Consider the following 17500-nt stretch of genomic DNA (forward strand, 5'->3'; position numbering starts at 1 on the left):
ATGGGAAAAAAAGTTTGCAGCATTTGGCAGCATGAGTGATAGTAATAATAATAATAATAATGAAAAAAGTAATAAATAAAAAAATGGGGCAAATGGAATACTCTTCTTAATGAATGTACTGATTTCAAAATAATAATGATAAGAATACATGAATTAAAAAAAAAAGATTGATTACACAAATGAGAATGTACGATTAATTCAAATAAAATCTATGTACCATACTTCATGCTCGTTATTTCTCTTAAAGCAAGCAAGGTTACAGAACGTGATGAAACTCTAAACTGGGCCGCTATACAACCTAATGTTTAGCAGTAAAGAGATACACCCTTAAACACTCAAGTATATACTCTCTCTCTATGTATGTGTGAAGCTTATGACCACTCAGGGGGGAAAAAATGAATATAGAGGTCATAGAAATAGGTCTAATTTACTCTACATAGGAACAGGGCCTTTATTACGTCATAATATAAGGGCCCAGGGATATTATATATAATTATTAATGATAGCTATTATTATACACGGCAGGATATGGACCCCATCTTTTCTGTGCAGACATGTGAACAATGGGACGTGTATGGGGACAGAGTTCGGCAGTGAAGCTTGCAGAAGAAGAAGAAGGAGAGAACATTTTTTTTTTAACACGATGGAAAGTTGCTCTATTTTGAGGTGATTCACCTTCATCTATCAATTTGATCTTCATGTCATGTTTGTTCCTATCGTAATCGAAATAAATAATCAAAGGTGAATTACTCTTATTATTATTATTATTATTGTTTTTGTTATCTATTTCATTCGAGACTAGCCGAAGTCAGCCCCATACCGTGCAGAAAAAATAACCTTGTGTAGGGTACAGAACCACAGAGCTGCGGACTATAACATGGACTGATTGCAAAAGTATAAGATCACAGTGCCACCAAGCCACAGGATTCTCTTAGTGTGAGCACCAAAGAAAACACACACACAAACACACACACACACACACACACTCTTACACAATCGCTGCCACAGTCCAGGGCCTTTTTTTCGCTATCTCTTGAGCTCTAAGGATTTCTAAGTATGGAGGCTATGCTGAAGTGGCGAAGCTCTGCCTATTCTTAGTCACTTGAAAACATGGGCCGCACTAACAATCTAGGGAAGCTTATCTCTCACTAAAATCTAATGGGCAAGCAGATCTTCCAACTTACAGGTATCAAAAAAGGAAAAAAAAATGTATAGATATATTGGTTACATGGAAAATCAAATGTTAAAAAATGCACTCCTAAAAATGCGTCAGATAATAATAATAAAAAAAGGTCTACGGGCACAGAAAAAAGATTCATATTGGAAAAGTAATCGAGAAAATCATGCCACATGGGTCAAAATACAAGCCCATGAAAAATGAAAAGCAAAAAATGTTGGGGGGAAATAAAATTCCTATAGTCCTGCGCATTGAATAGTCGTTAGCCATTTTCCAGGTCAACGCACAACCCGCTTCGAGTGTGACCTTTGATGCTTAACCTTATCGCAATCGAAAAAAAACATGCTGAAAATCACATACAACCCCCTTCCCCCACCCCCACCCCCCAAAAATAACATACTTAAGACACATACATACTTACACACGCCTTACAACGCAAACAAAAGTATTTGTAAACTTATATACGATTACCATTAGGTACAAAAATCACCCATATTCCTCTAGGTTTCTCTTTGTCCGATTCCTTAAAACATCCTACTGACGCTCGCATATTTCTGTTCTATTTTTCTCCTACCTTGTTGTGTATATGTACTTACGGACCCTCGCATCCCCGGTGCTTGTTAATGTGACTGACATCTTCCGTGTTTCAAGAACTACGTACACGAACGCTTGTATTCTCGACTCGCCTTTTGTAAAATTATGATCTGTCATCAACGCGCTGTTGAAATTGGGATCCGATGATGAGCATTTCATAAATTTTGCTCTAATTAAGTAGCGGTAAAAAAAAAGGGGGAAACGGAATTATGTTGTCTTTGGGAGCAGAATTTTCGATCTTGCCGGAGAACGCGGCCAAGATTCCAATATCGAACTCTGAATCACTACATAGGCCTATCAACACGTGTTCCACATTTTAATCACGCTACCCCAGTTCATGTTCTTCTACCCCCCCCCCCCGACCCAAACTTTGAAGAAAAAAAACTAAACAAAAGTAAAAAAAAAATAATAATAAAAAAATAAATAAAATAAAATAATAATGATAAAAATACAACGCAAGAACTCCGGTTGTAGTTATGACCCCGAATACAGAGAGAGAAAAAGCAGTCAAGGGTTCACCGAGTCTGGGTCACAGCGGGCATTTTCTCTCTCAATACAAGCGTGTGAGATTAAAACCTTTCGCCCAACATGACCTTTCCAGAGATATGCAGAAAATTCCCGAAGTGACAATGCCGCGCGTTGGTCTCGGCGATTGGAGACATGAGGACAGATCGAGAGAAAAGGGGAAGAGGAAGATAGATGGAGAAAGAGACAGATCTATAGATAGATGGAGAAAGAGACAGATAGATAGATGGATAGCTAAATAGGCAGACCAGATGGATGGGTACTTAGATGAGCAGACGGATAGACAGGGATATAGATGCATAGACAAATAGAAGGTAAATGAATATGTGATTTTATAAGTAAATAGATACTTGGGGAAAAAAGAAGAAGGGTCGAAGAAGAAGAAGAGGAAACGGAAGAGGAGGACGGGAAGAAAGAGAAGTACGAAATAGAGAAGAGGAAAAAGAAGGAAGAGGAGGAGGAGCAAAGGAAAATGGAGAAAGGATGAGAGGAGACGAAAAGGAAAAGAAAAAGAGGTGAAAGAGACGGAGAAGAAGATGAAGAAGAAGTAGAAAAAGAAAGGAGGAGGAGGAGGAAGAGGACGAGGATACAACGATGTACTCTGCTCCTCATTTTCTCTCCCAAGATGTCCCTGGCGACGGGGAGACTGACTTCCGAATATTAATGGATTGTTTGTGTCATGTAGTGAATTATGCCGTCGCTGGGGTGGGGGTGGGGGGTGGGGGTGGTGAGGGCAGGGGAGGGGAGGGAGCAGGGAGGGGAACGTGAGGGGTGGGGGTCACGGGGGGAGGGGAGGGAGGGGGGGGGTCACGGGGAGAGGAAGGAGGAGAGGAGGTTGAGGGGAGGGGATAGATTAAGGTGGTTGGGCGATGGATGGTGGGGGTGGTGAAGGAGATGGGGGTGGTGGAGAGAGAGTTCGAGACTAAGATGAAGGAGAAATGGTGGAGGAAGGAGGGTTCGATATTCGAGGTTGGAAAATGGGATGGTGGGAGTGGTGGTGGGGGTAGGGGTGGGAATGGTGGTGGGGGTGTTTGAAATGGAGGTGAAGGAAAAAAAAGTAATGATAGGAGGGATTGGGAAGAGGAAAAGGAAGAAAGCAGAACGCGGGGAAGATAAGGAGGGGCGAGGGGATGAGATGAACAAGGTACGAGGGGAAGAAAAGAAGGGGGAAGAAGAGGAAGTAAAGAGGGGAACAGGATGGAACGAGGGGATAGAAAGGAGAAAGAGTGGAAGGAGGGCGAACGAGTGGAAGGGGGAGGGGAAGAAGTGGAAGGAGAGGAAAGAGGTGGAAGGGGGAGGGGAAGAAGTGGAAGGGGGGGGAGGAGTAGACGGAGAGAGAAGGAGGGGGAAGAAGAGGAAGAAGGGGGAAGGAGAAGAGGGAGAGAGAAGGAGGGGGAAGGAGGGGAAAGGGAACTTCCAAGGTGCCATAAGAACGCCAAGTGTCCTGGCCAGTAAATCATGGGGCCGGCACCCATGGCACTGCCCGGGCAACGACTAATTAATGCCTGATTTATGACCATCACTATATCACCCCGTGTGTCAATATTTACGAGCGCAAACCCTGAACGAAAACAACTGATTTCCGTGGGCGTGCGGGCGTTGGAGTGGGCGTCGTGGAAGCATCTCGTCTCGAAATCCTCGACGAAGGAAAATTCTCCGGAGAATGGGAGTGAAAAAAGTGATAATTCAACATGTAAATAAGAATATGTAAATTTGATTGACAGATTTTTTTTTATAAACCTCGATGAATGAAACTATGACAATTTAGATAATCAGAAATTACAGAAATATGCGTATATGCAAATGAACCCCACACAACACACACACATATGGAAGTGTATGTATAAACGCGCACATGAATAACGCAAAAAAAAAAAAAAAAATACATAATTCATCTCAATTGACGCTGGAAAACGATCTCCAATCCCAAAGAAAAATACGAAGACGAAGCCAGTACCAATCCCCTCAAAACGAACACCCGGAATGCAACGGCCGTACAAGCACCTACAGTTTCAGACACAGATACCGCCCTCATCCGGTTCCAAATTTGAATAACGATGATCTTGTCCTAACTACGGAAATTAGGCCCGATTAGAAATTAATGCAATTCGTCTCCCTGTGATTGGACTCCGGGGAAAAAAGGTCACTCAGCCTTTCCACTCACAGACGCGACCGCCGACGCTACCTGTCTGTGGCTCGAGCAGAAAGGTCACAAAAAAAAAGAAAAAAAAAGAAATATAAAGAAAAAGGGGATGAAAAAAGAAAACGGGATGATCATAACTTTAGGAAGGGGAGACTTATCCATTTTTTTCATATTCGCGGATCTTCTACAAAGGGATGTAATGAAAAAGGAGAGTGAAACGATTGTAAATTTCTCAAGAAGTAGGGATACGGTGGTGGGAGTGTAGGGTAAGTAATGGTAGATAAAGACAGTAAGTAAGAAAAGTAAGGAAAGTAACAAAAAGAAAGTAAGAAAAGTAAAGAAAGAGAGTAAGAAGAGTAAAGAAAGAGAGTAAGAAGAGTAAAGAAAGTAAGAAGATAAAAGAAGTCAAATAAATTGGAGGTTATAAAATTAAGTAAGGTAAGAACAAGATAAGTAGGTAAAGGAAGAAGAAGGTATATAAAGAATGGAAGAGTAAAATAAACAGAAGTGTAGTGTAAGTAACGGAAGAATGAAGTAAGAATGCATTGGAAGTGTAAGGAAACCAAATAACGGAATTCATAAGGTAAGTAAGGCAAGGTAAGTCATTATCGAAAGAGAAAGGCCAATATCTTCTTAATATTTTTACAACTCAAACCAATCATCACCAATTCGAACCTAATCATTCCATAATACTTTTTTCTTCTCCCTAACCGACGACCCCCACCTAAAACACCCAATAACAGACGGACAAACAAACAAACCACCCCATTTGCAACACGACGAACAAGCGAAGATACGAAGTTAGTTTCCGCAGTTAATTTGCCACAGTTCCGTTGTCTCAAGTTATTTGCCATGGTTAATTGTCTTTGTTTAGTTGTGAGGACGGAATCATCAGCAGGGTCAATATTTACAGGCTGCAGGTTGGCACTAGGGAGAGGGGGGTGGGAGAGGGGGGTATGGGTGGGAGGGGGAGGGGGTGTATGAATGGGAGGGGTGAAAGGGGTGTACGGGTGGAAGGGGGAGGGTGTGTACGGGTGGAAGGGGGAGGGTGTGTACGGGTAGGAGGGGGAGGGTGTGTACGGGTGGGAGGGGGAGGGAGGTTTACGAGTGGGAGGGGAAGAGGGCTGTATGAGTGGGAAGGGGAGGAGAGTGTACGAGTGGGAGGGGTGAGGGGAGGGGAAGCCGGAACAAGGCGCTGGCCACAGTGAACAATAGTTTTTAATCCAACATTTGTAAGCAAACGGTGTTCAGGGATTCCCGCGTCCAAAATCCTATTTAGGATAATAGTGTATCCCCGAGGGAGGATTTTTTCCCGGTGGCCGTCTCTGAGGTGGAGGAAACTCTCGATTTTGTTTTAGTGGATCATTGTATGGCGAGGGGCTACGTGTGTGGACGGACGGGCCTCGAGGGTGTGCGCTGTTTACGGACATATAGACGGATCGATAAATACACACTCACAGATAGATAATTAGGGAGATATACACAGGTAGACACACACAGGTAGACACACATAGGCAGATGCATAGAGGCAGACATACAAGCACACACGCACACACGCACACGCACGCACGCGCGCACGCGCGCACACACGCACACACACACACACACACACACACACACACACACACACACACACACACACACACACACACACACACACACACACACACACACACACACACACACACACACGGTTCACAACGATCACGTGTATCGTAGCCTTTCCATTTATATCTATAAAAATATCCCCATCTTCCTTTTTTCCCCTCTTCGCGAGAGAGAAAGCGGCGCCTAAGATAATCCCAAGCTTAAGTTTGCGAAAAGGAGGTTGTTAAGAGGAGACGAAGGAGGATCCGCAATGCCGTACACTAATGGAATTTGGTCGAGGAAGAAAGAGATTGAATACCCCAAGAAACTGTTCACGGTCCGGTCGAGACCCTGACCTCTTGCAGTACTACTAAGGGAACTCCAGGCACGTTCTGGCTCTCTTCGCCGCCGCGGTTGCCAATGAAACTATATTGTCTTTGTGTTTAAAAAGGAGGACGGGTCTCCTGGGGGTTGGTTGCAGCATCACACGGTTGATTTTATTTATATTATATAACGTAATTCGTATTATCTATTAACACAAGGGATAGAATAAGGGGTCATAGGGCTGCGTATAGATCCGCTGACCGTGGCTTTTATAAACGTGCGAGGCGTAGCATATAAAATAGAATCGATACAGCTATTATTATTACGCTCTCACCCACGGTCTCAACTATCCCCACGTTTGGCTCCCAGGAGAACAGGAAGGGGAAGAGGGGGGGGGGGAGGTCCACGCGCACTCATCGTTCAATTAACGCGGTCATCCGTTAGCCACGCGTCAGAAAGTGTACCATACATCAATTACGTCATGATCTCCATCGCGCAGCTTTAGCAGACGTCTGACAGGTTCTGGCGCGTGACTCGGTCTTCTGGTCTCGTCCCCTGCTGGAGGTGTCCGGGGAACTTTCGGTCTCTCTCTGTGGGTGGCATTCGTTTAACGCGATTCCGAAGCTAGTTGCTTTTGAGGGAAAGAGTGTGCTATTTGTTCTTTGTGTGGTACGGGCGGTTTCATCGGCTACTTCCGCGTTGTGGTATTTTTAAAACCCTTTTCAGCATCGGGAGTAAATTGAGCAATTCAAAGGGAATAATAACAGTGACGATTACTACGCTTGAAGGGAGTGTAATCATACTATAAGGTTTATCAGCATTAAACACGAAGGGGAAATCATAACGAAAATAAAATGACTATCTAAAAGTAAAGACCAAAGTGAATAAAATATACCAAAAAAACAAACAAACTATAAGACAATACAGATATGATGGCACAGAAATATAGACACCTATAAAAAAACGAAAATGAAAAAAGAAAAATGATAAAACCCGACAAGGAATTACCAAGATAATGAAATAATTCCCTGACTAACGGGCCAAATCACCACAGGGGAAAGTTACACCCTCTTCCCTCTCTCCCCCTTTCTCCCCTCTGCGGTATGGACCATAAGTTCATTCTTTAATCTAATAATATATACCCCCTTCGCTTAATGAAACCCATCGGGCCATATCCTTAATCACGCCCACCTCCTGTTCGTCGCTAATATTCCTCCCTGGTGTCTCATTTCGCCCTTCCACCTATCCATCCGAGGCATTTTGCCCCGACCCTCGCCCATCTATCTATCTATCTATCCCCCTCCTTTCCCCTCTCCAGATGAGACGTCAGGGTAAGTGGCCTGTCTCCCTGCCAAACTCAATGATGACACGGTATAGGGTGATATATATTTTTTTTCTCTTTTTTTGACATAATTTCACTGTGGGTCGTGTGTTTGCCAATGAGGACAGGCAGCCTTGTCAAGGTGTTCCGAGGGAGGGAACGAGGAGAGGGATGGGGCTGGTGTGTGTGTGTGTGTGTGTGTGTGTGTGTGTGTGTGTGTGTGTGTGTGTGTGTGTGTGTGTGTGTGTGTGTGTGTGTGTGTGTGTGTGTGTGTGTGTGTGTGTGAGAGAGAGAGAGAGAGAGAGAGAGAGAGAGAGAGAGAGAGAGAGAGAGAGAGAGAGAGAGAGAGAGAGAGAGAGAGAGGGAGAGAGAGAGAGAGAGAGAGAGAGAGAGAGAGAGAGAGAGAGAGAGAGAGAGAGAGAGAGAGAGAGAGAGAGAGAGAGAGAGAGAAGTGAACAATACAAAAGTTCGTGAATGTAATCTCGTGTGATAACAAAGGCCAATATTTATCTTTTGACTAAATCACCTACTTGGCTTCATGGACAAAAAAAGAAAAAAAAAATCCAATCTTTAGGCTGGAAAAAGATATAAAACGCAGATATCTATATTTTCAGAATCTACTTTAAGATACAATTTCCTTCCGAGATTTTACTCAACGACTCAGCATTTTCGGCAGAGAACGACCACGAAGAAAACAAAAAAAAATATAAACAAAACGTATTCTTTTATCTGGATTTTTTTCTTTATCTTTATTTATTCATCTTTATATTTTGAAGAAGTGAAGGACCCGCGTTGACACCGACCGGCTCTCGCCCTCCACTCCCGCCGGTTTAATCCTTTGGCAACACCGGGCAGCTAAATTCTACACTATGAATATTAAATTATACCTGGACGCCAATATCCGATTTTATTTGATATACAGAGTGGTTACAGTGTTATTTGAGCATTTTGTTGAAATATTCTGCACTCGCACTCAACCGGCCGTGAATCTACACTAATAATAAATGACAGACAGTGTTAATAAAAATAAAGTCTCATGACAACGAAATGATGAAGCAGTTTAGGGGCCACGGATTATCAAAATGTTTTTTTTATGGATTTGGAATTCTGTAACTTGGTTATTTACAGGATTTTTAGGAAAGAAACACGTAAATAGAGCATGAGTTTTTCCCCCCAAATCGGATTTTGACTTGCGCCCCCGTGGCCAGTTTCTCATGAAAATTGTGTGACTTCTGTTCCTGGACCTTTCTGTTGGTACCTGGTTATGTGTGGCGCATCCCCAAGCAGTCAGTGTTTGCGCGTGACCCTCCTCTTCCCTTCCTTCCCCTCCCTCCCTCCCTTTCATTTCCAGCTTACCCTGCCGACCTACCCTTGACCCCCCCAGCCTACCTCCTACCCACCTCCCTTAACCCCTCCACTACCCTACCTCCTACCCGCTAACCTCCTGACCCCCTCCCCTTCGACCCCCCCTCCTCTTTAACCTCTTCCACCCCCACCTCTTCGGCTCTTTGTGTGTGTATGTGTACTGAATCCGTGATGGCGGCTGTGCGTGTAATGGTTGGCCCGAAGCTCATGTCTCGGCAACGGCTAACTAAAGCGTTACCTGTCTTTGTAATGGCAAGGACAGTGTGTGTGTTTGTCTCCGTGATGGCTGCTGTTACAGTCCCGTGTCTTTGTACAGATGAGCGCAATTTTAAGGGAAATTGTCGATGCTCGTTTAGTGGCTTTGGAGAGAGGGGAAGACCTTTGGGAATTGGCTTATTAGTTTTTCACTTTGGGTTTTGCGTCAACAGGCTTGATGTTGAGTGCATTATTAATCATTATTTGAGTCATGTACTGATGCTAATCTTATAAACTTTTAACAGCCTCAGGTACATAAACAAACTTAATATCCTTGTCAGACAAACGTAAAGCTTCGGAAGGGCAAACACTCAGCATATCTTTACCGTCACACTGTACACCACCGATTTTATACCACCTTCTATATTTTCTCTTATCAATCGATTTTTCACTCTTATTCCAGCAAGGTCATCGTTATAAGGAAACCTCTCATTTTACGTTAGACTCGAACGATAATAGCTCGTCCCATTTTCCCGCGAGCACCCGATTTTTGTTTAATATTAGAGGTTGTCGAAATGTTTGCCCGCCGAACTTCCGCCAAACAAAGCTGGAGGAGAACTTGGTTATCAATGCACACTATTCAGCAACGCAAGAAAAAGACCAGATATCGCTGAAAAGACGACGGTGGCTTAACATAAGTCAGATTTCCCGTGCGCTGAATATTTCCCATTTTGTCGGCGGAGTCATAGACGGGAAAAGCAATATAGAGTCTTTTTTTTTGTAAGATAAAAAAATAAATTAAAAGTGGGTATCGTATACATAATAATCGGATTTTTTTTAGGACTGGACAAGCAAATTAGATGATTTTAAACGAAGTATTAGTGATGTACATTAATATATTTCGATGGGGTTGATGCATCTGACATTTCTTTATTGAACTATTAATTTAGTTAATTAATTGGCATTTTCCATCTGAATTTGAGAGGAACTAACATGAAAAAGTTTTATTTGAGTACCATGTCATAATGGGACCTTTATGAAATATTCTCTCTCAACTAACTATACAAAATAAGAATACAATTTAATTTAACTCTATGGAATGTCATATTTCCCTGTACTAACGGAACCAGTGCGTATATTTGCTCGTGTGTTTGTGTTTGCGTGTGCGTGTGTGCGTGACGTATAGCTTAGATTAAAAGAGTATTTGTAGTGCTCTGTCAAGTACTTTGTGTAGCGTTTACTCTGTTATCCACCATTTCCAATTAACAGAAAGGAATCCGAGACACTACATTCGTCCATTAATACTCGCTACATTCTCTACCTTCTTATCAGAATCGTAATGGATATTATCATCGTTTACCAGCATCACCATGATCAACAACATCATTAAAACCCGCCAATGAAGCAGGGAACCCGAATCGCGGAACAAATGACTTGGTTTCGAATCTCGGTTTCGGCTTCGTTTCGACACCTCGGTAACGCCACCTGGTGACCGCCTCGGCAATCCTCATTCTACTATTATTATTTTGTACTTTTGATCCTTTGTACTCTTGTTGTGTTTGTTGTCATCATTAATTTGATGTATTTGTTCTTATCAATAGTTGTCTTTGTTGTTGTGATTTTTTAATATTATTATTCTCATTTTTTATTGGCGTTATTGTTGTTGGTCATCGTGCTGGTGGGATTATTATTTTATAGTAATTGATGATGATAATAATGTGGTGGTGTCGGTGTCGGTGTCGGTGTCGGTGTCGGTGTCGATGGCGATATAGTGGTGATGTCGATGTCGATGGCGATATAGTGGTGACGCTGATGGTAAAAGTGATAAGATAAAGATAACCATCTCAACAATACTGCAATCCCTGTACAACGAGAATCTGTCTCTTTTATCCATTAAAAAAATCTCGCAGTAATAAAATTACTGGATTGAATTACATTACTATGTTATCTAATTTTATCGCCATTTATCCCCTAATTTTTTCTCTTTGTCATCTACATCTTCATTAAGAAACTACAATCAGATTTATCTTGGAGGCTTTGTAGCGGCGAGTATTTTTCTTTATCTTATTTCTCTTTCATCCATTCTTTGAGGTCCAATTTGATCTTTGTCTCCTATTCACCATTTTTTTTCTATGTAATTTTTGGTTATGTTTCATCTACTTCGGCTGAATTATCTTATGCTTCGTTTCGTCTCTTTCTATCTTCGTCCCAGTTTTATTTTCTTATATCTTTCTTCGTCACTTTCTAGCCTTCCGTTTTTATTTACATTGGTTTCGGTTTTGTTTCTTTGACCGCTACATTGCTAAGAAAGAGAGAGAGAGAGAGAGAGAGAGAGAGAGAGAGAGAGAGAGAGAGAGAGAGAGAGAGAGAGAGAGAGAGAGAGAGAGTGTGTGTGTGTGTGTGTGTGTGTGTGTGTGTGTGTGTGTGTGTGTGTGTGTGTGTGTGTGTGTGTGTGTGTGTGTGTGTGTGTGTGTGTGTGTGTGTGTGTGTGTGTGTGTGTACATACACGCAAACATATTTGCTCGTGTATTTCCCTTCTTTGTTGTGGGCATCTTTTAATTTTTTGACTATCTAACTGTTAATTTGTCGTAACATTTTTTTTTCTCTTCACCTCTCTCTTATTCTACCTTTCTCTTCTCTACTCTCTCTTCTCTCTCGCCTCCTCTCTGCTTTTCTTCTTCCTCTTTTCCCCTTCCCTTGCACCTATATGTAGTTTATCTTTCCTATCCTCTAAATCCCTTCTTGTCTCTTAACTTTTATCTTTCCCCTTTTCCCCTCGCCTTTCACTCTTACCCTCTTCGTCCTTGCTTCTTCTCCACTCCCCTCCTTTAACGTCGCCTCTCTCTCTCTCTCTCTCCATCTCTCTTGTCTCAAGCCTATATCCGATTTTCTTGCTCTTTCCTGCGTTACCTTGTCGTAAAATGTCTTTGCTCTTTGCATTCTTCCCCTTCGCAGCTCCTTCCCTTTTATCTTTGTTCTCTTTTCCCCTCTTTTCTTTCTGGTTCATTCCCTTCATTTCTTTTCCAGCTTTTTCGATGTATTTGCGTTGTCATTCTCTCTTCGTAATTCTACCTTCTATTCCTGTTCGTATCATGAAGTTGTTTTACCTTTCTTCTTCTCTCCTTCGCCTTGTTTATCCTTCCTTTTTCCTTTTCCGTTTCGCTTGCGCCTTTCCTCCCTCCTCCTTCCCCCCGGATCTCCCCTCTCTTCTTTCATCCTTTAATTGAATCATTCGCCCTCCCTTACCGTCACCTGCTCTCCTCCTCCTCCTCTCTCTCTCCTCTTCCTCTCCCTCATCTGCATTTACTTCCCTATCTTCTCTTCCATCTCTCATTGGATATTCCTCCATCTCCTCTTTCGTCTCTCTTCTAACTTCCCTTCCACTTAGTATTCTTTTGTCCTTTTTCTATTTTTTATCTCTACTTAATTCTCATCCATCACTTCCGTCTCTCATTCTTCTTTTTCTTATCATTTTCCTTGTCCCTATTTACTTCTCCTCCTTCTTTTCCCAAATTCATTCATTTTTCCTCTTGCTCTTTCATATATCAATTTTCCTCCTATCTATCCCTCCATTCATTCTTTTTTCTCCTTTTCTCTCTTTTTCCCCCTCCCTTTTAGTCATGATTTCTTCCCTAATTCACGCTCCCTCTCCCTCTCCTCAACCCTCCCTTCACCCACTTCCCACCGTCTCCCATACCCCCCCCCACTTCCCTCCATCTCATACCCCTCCCACCCTTCCCTCCATCCCATACCCCGCCCCCTCTTCCCTCAATCTCATACCCCCTCCCTCCCTTCATCTCCGTCTCCCATACCCCCTCCCTACCTCCTCCTTGCCCTACCAGCCCCGCCCCTACCCCCTAACCCCCACTATTGGCACAGGACCATTAAGTCGTGCCACTTTTCCTCAGTGGAGTTAATGGACTGCTTGGGGCGACAATTGGTACTTGGGTAATATGACACCAGCTAGGGGGCTTTTCTTCCTTCTGAAGGGCAAAGGGGAGGCGGGCGGGCGCTCGGAATCGAAATGGAAGCTGAGGGTTTACGTGGCTGTCATGTCTGACTTTGGGTGGCGAGGGGGCTGCAGGGGCCTGTATGTATTTATGTATGCGTGTGTGCCGGTGTGTGTGTGTGTGGTGGGGCTCTGTATGTATCTGTGTATGTATTCATACATAAACACTTGCGTGCGCGCCCATACATACATACATACATACATACAAACACACACACCCATACACCTACACAAACACACACACACACACACACACACACACACACACACACACACACACACACATATATATATATATATATATATATATATATATATATATATATATATATATATATATATATATAAGACGTGCAGAAATATCTTTGTGGCTGTATCGATGTGATTTGGGGAGCGGGACAGACCCCTTCCTATCTTTGAGGCCGTGAACAAAGGTACCTAAAACCGATAGTTAAAGGCATGTCAAAGCTGTTGGCTGTCCGGGGATTTTTTCCTTTTTCTTTTGATACGCCGAGACATGAGGTTTCTTTTGGAGTACGAGAAGAGAGAGAGAGAAAAGAAAAAGAGAAAGGGGAGAAAATTGATAAGGGTGAAGGAAATACTGATAATAGGTAGGGAAAACGAAGAAATAAATAGGGAACTAAGATAACAGGTAAATATCCGGCAAAATAGATAATTACAACGATGAAAAAAATAAACATCCTGGACATAACAACAATAATCGATAATCACACTTGAACTGTAAAGAAAAAAAATACAAACAATAATAATAACAATTACAATAATCACGGTAATACTACAAACAACAAAATCAATAACAACAAACCACCACCGCAAACGACAGCAGCAAAACGCCCGCACTTACGCCTCCTTATCCAACCCAAGCCAAGCCAGCAAAATGCGCCACAGAATTGGGCAACAGCGGCGGCAGAAGTACTCCAACGCCAGACTCTGTCACACAAGGCAGGGCTAACCATTTCATCTCCTTCGAACCACGCCATTACCTTTGCACAGTTCCTCGGGCGTGTGTGATGGAGGGAGACGGAGGGAGAGAAGGAGAGGGAGACGCAGGGAGAGAAGAAGAAGGAGGAGAGGGAGAGGGAGAGAAGGAGAGGGAGGGGGAGGAAGAGGGAGAGGGAGAGGGAGGGCGAGAGAGAGAGAGAATAAGTAAATGAGATGGACAAGAAACCAACTGAGATCGAAACAAAGACAGAAAATTTGGAGAGGGGGAGAATAAGAGAAAGAAAGAGGAAGAGAGAATAAATGAGAGAGAAGCAGGTAATTTGAGTGAGCACAACACCCTTCTTCATTGAACGAAAACCGCCCCAGGCTTTTCCATGTGTAGTTACAAGGGGAACAAAATACTTTAAGGTTAGCTGGGATTTACTTTTGTTTGTTTGTATATTATATGAATAAAATGTTGATTTTGAAATGTTTAATATTTATTAATGAAAATAATTACATGACTATCTAAACATTCATAAAATGATAGTTACAAACATATTTTATGAATATCATCAATATAATTTTAAGAAGTCCCAAAGTAACGTTACGCAGCACTTATCACAACGTTAACGATTAATCAAACAAAAACTAACGCCCTAAAAAAAATAAAGAACAGAGAGAGAGAGAGAGAGAGAGAGAGAGAGAGAGAGAGAGAGAGAGAGAGAGAGAGAGAGAGAGAGAGAGAGAGAGAGAGAGAGAGAGAGAATAAATATATATACATATTTATATTGAAGAAGATATCACGGTAGCACATACGTATATCAACTGAAATCATAATAAGAGAAAAAATCAAAGAATGAGAAACTCGATTGAAAGTAAAAGTAGATAGATAGATAGAAAATAGAAAAATAAATAGACAGAGAGAGAGATAGATAGATAGATAGATAGATAGAGAGAGAGAGAGAGAGAGAGAGAGAGAGAGAGAGAGAGAGAGAGAGAGAGAGAGAGAGAGAGAGAGAGAGAGAGAAAAAGAGAGAGAGAGAGAGAGAGAGAGAGAGAGAGAGAGAGAGAGAGAGAGAGAGAGAGAGACAGACAGACAGACAGACAGACAGACAGACAGACAGACAGACAGACAGACAGACAGACAGACAGAGAGAGAGAGAGAGAGAGACAGAGAGAGAGTGATAGAGAGAGAAAACGAGAGAGAAAAGATAGAAAGAGATAGACAGATATATAGACACACAGATAGATAGATAGCTAAGTAGATAGAGCGAGAGCCAGAGAAACAAACAAAATAGAGGGACAGAAATCAAAAACACAAAACCCCAATCCACCAAATTTAACATATCGGATGGATTCCGTATATTCTTGGCAAGCCTTGAAGACCGGCCAAAGTGGGGAACGTGGCTTCAGTAAACGGCAGGACACAATCCTCCCTCACCATACCCCCCCCCCCTCCACACACACTATCCTCTAACCACTCCCGCCCCGGTGACTTGACTTTCCATTCCTTCCATTTTCTTTCTATTCTTCTATCCATCCTTCGTCCTATCCTCTTTCTTATCTTCATCGTTTTTCTATTATTTACTCTTTTCACTCGTTAATCCATTTTCTTTGTCTTCTATCCATTCCTTCACTCATCCATATTTTTCTAACCTTCCCCCCTTCCCATGCCTTTTTTCCCGCCCCCCTATTCTCTCCCTGCCTGCTCGCTCCCTCTTTTTCTTAACCTCTCCCTCTTACCCCCCACACCCCATCCCCTTTCTCAGCCCCCCTTTTCTCCCCGTTCTCCACCTCTTTTTCCTAACCTCCCCTTCTTACCCCCTACCCTCACCCACCTCTCCCTACCCCAAACCCACACTCCCTTTTCCAAGCCTCCCTCCTCTTAACCCCTACCCCCCACGACAACCCCCCTCCCTCATCTTACCCCCTACCCCCAACGACGACACCCCCCTCCCTCATCTTACCCCCTACCCCCAATGACGACACCCCCCCCCCCAAAAAAAAAAAAAAAAAAAAAAAAAAAAAGCTCAAGAATGAGAATCGCACACGCTCGCAAATAACGTCATTACTGTCTATCCCACGCCAACAATTCGCCTATTTACATCTCCCTCGCGACTTTACGAGCCACAAACCGTACAAAACCAATATATCTTGAGCTGACTCGAATCATCCCAAGAGGAGAGGGGGAGGAAGGAGGAGGAGGAGGAGGGGAAGAAGGAAAAGAAAATGGAAGAATGAGAATAAAAAGAAATAGAAGAAGAAGAAAAATTAAAGAAATAAGATGCTCGGGGGAGGTGATGAAGGAGAAGAAAAGGGAAAGGAAGAAAGAGAAGGAGAAAAAAGAAAGGGAAAAATAGAAGAAAAAGGAGAATGAAGAGAAGATAGTATGGAGGGGGGGTAGAGTAGAGGGATAGGAAGGGGAGGGGGAGAATGAGAAAGGGACAGGGAGGGGGGGGGGAGGAGTAACCACAAGAACACACATACACAACACCCCCCTACCTACCCATACCACCCCTCCCCCTCCGTCCCGCTTCTTCCTCCTCCGAGGGAACGTTTTCCGAACCAATATTCGAAAGAGAGGCCCTCCTCCTGGCCAGGGATGAAAAAAAAAAAAAATAAATAAATAAAAAGAGGAAAAAGAAAAGAAAAAAAAGAAGAAAAGAAATAAAAAGAGGAAAAGAAAAAAAAAAAAAAGAAGAAAAAAATAAAAAGAGGAAAAGAAAAAAAAAAAAAAGAGAAGTAAAGGAAATAAAAAGAGTAAAAGAAAAGAAAAAAAGGAGAAGAAAAGAAATAAAAAGAGGAAAAGAAAGTGTTTAGAAATGCAGTTCCCGAAAATGGTTGGTTTGGATTTTGACCAGGATGAAATAAGAGAAGAAGAAACTCGTGATATTATATGATCATAAGGAATTATGATTGAGACGAGATAAAGTCGCCCCTGTTGGTCTCAGAACCAGAGGACTGTATGAAAGGTGTTATAATTATGTTCTATTTGTCTAATAATTTTATTTAGCGGTGACAATTGAGTAAGAAAAAAGTAAGCGCGTGAAAAAGTCAATAGAAATGTGCAAGTGACTCATAAACAGCGGCGTAAGGTCCTTTCTGCCTCGTGATATTAATGGAAAATCAACTCTAATCGACTTGGAGTCAACTCTACCTGTTCTGCGGCCGGCGCCCGAATTCTCCTCCGTGTGGCCTTCAGTATCCCTTATCCTGAAATCCTGAAACGCCGGCCGAGTTACACGAAGGGGATCCTATTCCCTTTCAGAGTTTGTGTTGAAGTCGTTGCGTCAATTTGTAACTGTGTTAATCTGC

At 42.6% G+C, this 17500-nt stretch overlaps 1 protein-coding gene across 3 annotated transcripts in view; it reads right to left on the minus strand.

Annotated features, from left to right (window-relative positions):
* The window catches only part of LOC113821856 (innexin inx2), a 323879-nt gene that overhangs the window by 185652 nt on the left and 120727 nt on the right, over window positions 1-17500 (minus strand). The gene's annotated exons all lie outside the window — the stretch shown is intronic.

Source organism: Penaeus vannamei, chromosome 2, assembly GCF_042767895.1.
Source record: "Penaeus vannamei isolate JL-2024 chromosome 2, ASM4276789v1, whole genome shotgun sequence".
Taxonomy (NCBI): Eukaryota; Metazoa; Arthropoda; class Malacostraca; order Decapoda; family Penaeidae; genus Penaeus; species Penaeus vannamei.